Here is a 5,113-nt window from a genome sequence, read left to right as displayed (position 1 = left end):
ATGGTCAAGAAAAGCAGATGGAATCTGACCAAAAAAACAATCGGGAACAACTGAAAGAATTTGCAATTAAATAACATGTGGCTACCGTGAACATATGGCCATTCTCCTGAAATAATTGACCAGCCCTGTAAGATTTCTACAAGATTGAGCAAAAATATGACCAGATAAAACAAGTGCTTTTCCATGTGTGGCTTTCCTGTGTTCCCATCACATGGGAATGGGACCCTCTAAATTAAAACCTTTATCTACTAGGAACTTTGCTTTCCTTTGCTATATATACTTTGCTATAGTTATTGATCACGAATGTTTGTCTGACCATATTTTCTACTTCAAGTTTAAATACAAGTTTTTACATTTAAAACTTGCATGTTTTGCTTATGCTCTCCTCCAGTTCAAATCAAGAAGGGCAAGTTCAGCAAGCACTTAAATTTAATCCTTGAGGCTTAAATGAATCTTGAGGCTTCCATTTACAGACCCCATTTTGTAGAATGTTTCTCCTTGACATTTTACCTCTGAAAACAACATTTCCCTTTAAATTACTAGATAGCCAGCCATCACTACTTTAAGTCAAGTTCCCTGGCTTGGGGACATGCCATAGGAAATTAACCTTAGTATCAAAGTCCATAGTTCAGAAATTCTTAGAAAGGAGAGACAGGTAAGGAAAAGTCTGAACTAACTCTGTAAAGGAATAATTGACTAAAATCAGTGATGTAAGAGGCAGCCAAGGAAGAGTGATTTGTGCTGTGTAACCATGTTATTCCTCCATAAAGTCATGATAATCCAAAAGTGGAAAGAAAATAAAGCATTGTTTATCATGGTGCATTAGTACTGTATGGAAACCCTATAATTCCCTAAATTGATGTAAGATCTATATAGATACAGATACAGATGTAGATATAGATAGATATGTATATAAAAAAACATGGCACTAGGACTAGGAATATTACCCTTAAAGACGTCACTGGGGCTAGAGTAACAGAAAAATTTGAATCCTCATAAATATTTTGTTAGTGTTGTAAAATTTCTTATTTTTTAACCATAAGTTAAATATCTGGGTCTGCTGAATACGGATGGATTTTATTTCTTGAAGCAGAATAAGGACTTATACTTGTAACTAATTTTCTTAAAAAATAGAGCTGAAATTGACATAACATCTTCCTATCACATAAAAGAAACTCCAGACAATATATAGATAAGAAGGTACACAAACACACACACACATACAACCACACATACACTACTTTAAAACAAGGATAGCCTTGCCATAGATCAATTAGAGTTTGAATATAATTTGAAAAGTATTGAGTAGGCTTATTGCCTAAAAGTACACCCAAGTCCATCATCAAGAACTGAAATTCAACATTTAAGAATGTGTCCCTTTTGTTTAATTAATGCAAGCACCATAGTGAGAATAACGTAATAAATCTTATCAATTATTGTTAATTATTAAAACTTTCCTAACATTGGTTTTTAAATTTTTTAAGTGATTTATGCTTATGATGGTGTATCAAATAATGCAGAGGTGTGTAAAGAAAAAAGTTAACAGTTACTCCCTTCCTTCTCCAACCCCATTGCTAAAAATTTACTGAGTGCCTCTTAATAGGCCAAGCATGTTCTAAACTATGTGGATACAGCAATAAATAAAATAAAGTTCCTGCCCTCATGGACTTATAGTCTAATGTTAGAGCTAAACAAATATACATAATGCTAAGTAGCAATAAGTGCTATGAAGAAATATAAAGATAGGGAAAGGATTCAGGAAGGCCTCTCTCAAGGGTCTACTTAATCAAAGAGTTGAATGATTGGAGGTGTAAGCCAAGTAAATATCCATGAGAAAGTTGTTCTAAACTAAAGGAACTAAAAATGCAGTTCTGTGAGGTGGAATATGGTTGGCATGTTGAAGGAAGAGCAAAGAGACCAGAGCATATGAAGCAGAGTGATCAAGGAGCTGTCCTTTAATCCATTTATGGAAACTCTTTGCATTTGTCTTGTATAGTTAGGCTATCAACTAGATGCGGTTAAATTCATTAGTTTCATTTACTTTCCATTTTTAGGGATTTTTTTAAATTAAAAAGCTAAAATTTTTAATTTTTAGAAAGGTTAATTAAAAAATAAAATTTAAATTTAAAAGTGAATTTAAATTTTACTTTTATAAATAGTTTGCATGGTTCCAAATTCAAATCTACAAAAAAGTATTTTAAAAGAAGTCTAGCTTCTATTCTTGTTCCGTTCCCCATAGGTAACCCATTCTATGAACCTTCTAGTTTTTAAATATAAGAAATACTTTTGTAATTCTCTCCACTTCTATATAAGTAAATGGTAGCATACTATAAAAATATAGACTACTTGATGACTTTATATGTCATCCTTGCACAGTTACCATGCTAATCTTCTTTGTATCATTATAATTTTGGTATATGTGCTGCTGAAGCAAGCACTAAGTGATTAAGACTTTATATGGATAAGAGTTCAGAAGCTGGACACAGCCTGAAGAGAGATGGCTTATAATGGACAGCCTTATAGAATCTGGAGATACCATGGAGATACCAGGTGCCTACAGAGAGATTAAGTTGTCTAGGGATAGGCCACAGGCATTGAAAAAAGAAGCGAAAGGGTAACTGCAGTCTGACATTGCCTATCTCGCATTTCAGCCTAGGGCCTAGCTCTGCTTCAGCTTATGTCCCATTCCTGCCAATATTCTCCTATGTCAAATAATGGATCAGTAAAGTGCTTTAATGTTTTAGTTTTTTAATTAATTCTTTATCATGAGATTATAAACAAAGAATCCTGAATAGACAGAGAAAAATATTTGCTTGAACAAACTCATGCCACAAATCAAAAAATGTTCCTTGGCTCCTCTGAGTTTTAATTTTGCAATACTAAAAAGAAAAAGACATTCTAGAAGTCATTCTAATTTGTCCAAATTAACTAAAATTTTAGTTAAAAGAGCAGAATAATAAAGTTATTACAAATTATTCTGTATATATTATCATTGAGCAAAAATGTATTGAGTGACTGCTGTTTAACACTTTAGATGCTATAGAAAAAATAAATATGAATTAGACCTAATCTCTGTCCTTAAAATTTTTACTATTTATGCCAGTTATTAACTTATGACTTCTCAGCTACAAATCCATCCTCTGCCTTGCTTTGTTATTCTAGAGCTGGACCTTATGGGCATTTCTTCTTTGACAACTGGCCAAATGTTAGGCTTTGCCAATAGAGGGCGATGGAAAGTCACTGTGAGGCTAGAGCAAGAGGTAAAGGACTTTCCTTTCTTTTGGTATACTGTTTTTCACATGGAGCCAGTAGATTAATTTACAGGAGATGACTGGTTATGTTCACCTCGGCAGTCCTCATGGTTCGCTTGTGACCCATACAGGTGGAATGTACACTCCTGTGGCAGCCACGCCCCCTCTAAACTTCTAAGTTCTTCCTTGCTGTTCACTCTGCCTCAGCCAAGGTTAGTAGCTATTCCTAGAGGTGCTACTTCTGTATCCCTTAGAGTCCACTCTATCCTTCTTAGTAGATACCTTTTACTGGTTAACGATCTTTATATTAAAGTTTCCTTGTTCAATTTACTGATATGGTTTCTGTCTCCTGGTTGGTCCCTGGCAGATATGCCATGGAATAAAAAAAAAAAAAAAAAAGACAGATGTAAGTTAATGTAAATTCTGTGGGGAAAAGGCCATTAATGAAATACAAGGCATATGATGGTTAATTTTATATATCACCTTGACTGGTCATGCTTAGGTTAAACATGATTTCTGGGTGTGTCTGTGAAAATGTTTCTGGATGAGATTAGCATTTGAGACTCAGTAAAGTAGAAGTTCAGTAAGAACCATTTTTCTGAGACATTTCTGTATTCATCTGAAGAAAATAATTTGTCCAAAGTTACCAAAAACCAATGTTAAAGTTGGATAGGTTTTGAAAATACTCAGACTTTCTTTCTAATGTGGGTGGACGCTGCGGGTCTGAGTAGAACAAAAGGCAGAAGGAAGAATTCACTCTTTTTTTCTCCATCTCACTATTGTGCTGGGACATCTCTTCTTGTCTGGCCCTCAGACTGGGATTGCATCATTGACCTCCCTGGTTTTCAAACCTTCGGATTCCAGCTGAATTACACTACTGGCTTTCCTGGGTCTCTAACTTGGCAAAGGCAGCTCATGGGACTTCTCAGCTTTCATAATCACATGAGCCAATTCCTCATAATAAATCTCCTCAACCTCCTCTTACGTGTATGTGTCCTCCTGGTTCTCTTTCTCTGGAAAACACCAATACAGAGTATTGTTTATTCTTCTTTAGACATCACAGGATACCACAATACTTCAGGTAAGAACTGAATATTTGAGAAAATTTACTAATAATCTCTGAACTGCACATGTGAATTCGTGTGAATTATCTCTTTTATGGGCTAAAGATTAAGCCTAAATGATTGACTTTCATGTGATTTTGAACCAGTTACATTTGAAATTGGATTAGTGACAAAGTCTTATTCATTCTTCAAGTTTTAATTGTGAGGGCTTCTCCCTAGGCATGCTGCTAGATGCTACTGCATGTTTTTGCTAACTAGAAAAAGGGCGATCCTCTGGGCTGATGTCATCCCATGCCAGGGCTCTTGGTTAAGAGGGCTGGATTTCTGTTCCAGCTATCCCTTCATTTGGGCATACTAGATGTCAAATCTTCTATGTTGACTTGCATCACTTCCAGTAGTCATTTATTGGAATTATTAAGTCAAATTCACAGAATTCAGTTTGGTAAGAGTCATCTTTTTCTGAGACATTTCTATATTTATCTGAAGAAAATTATTAGTCCAAAATTACCAAAAACCGGTGTTAAAGTTGGATAGGTTTTGAAAATAGACTTTCCAGATTCCTTTAGAGAAATGTATTCACTTTGCTAGGGACCTTAATTCTTCTGCCAAGTAGTGAATGAACGTCTTCTACACACACACACACACACACACACACACACACACACACACACACACACACACACACACACACACACACGTGCTCTCTCTCCCCCTCTCCTCCACACACCCCCTCCACAGTTCACCTCTGCAGTCCCATTTGAGCCTTCTCTGTGAGCACTGACACCTGCACACACACGC

General features: G+C 35.6%; 1 non-coding gene across 1 annotated transcript; it reads right to left on the bottom strand.

The window, feature by feature from the left end:
• Positions 1 to 2,331: 2,331 nt before the first annotated feature.
• Positions 2,332 to 2,438, bottom strand: LOC112470428. The gene has a single exon (XR_003042998.1). It is a non-coding gene; the product is annotated as a U6 spliceosomal RNA (small nuclear RNA).
• Between the last annotated feature and the right edge of the window lie 2,675 nt (positions 2,439 to 5,113).

This window comes from Pteropus alecto, unplaced genomic scaffold, assembly GCF_000325575.1.
Source record: "Pteropus alecto unplaced genomic scaffold, ASM32557v1 scaffold3, whole genome shotgun sequence".
NCBI classification, from domain to species: Eukaryota; Metazoa; Chordata; class Mammalia; order Chiroptera; family Pteropodidae; genus Pteropus; species Pteropus alecto.
This window is presented reverse-complemented; position numbering and strand designations above follow the sequence as displayed.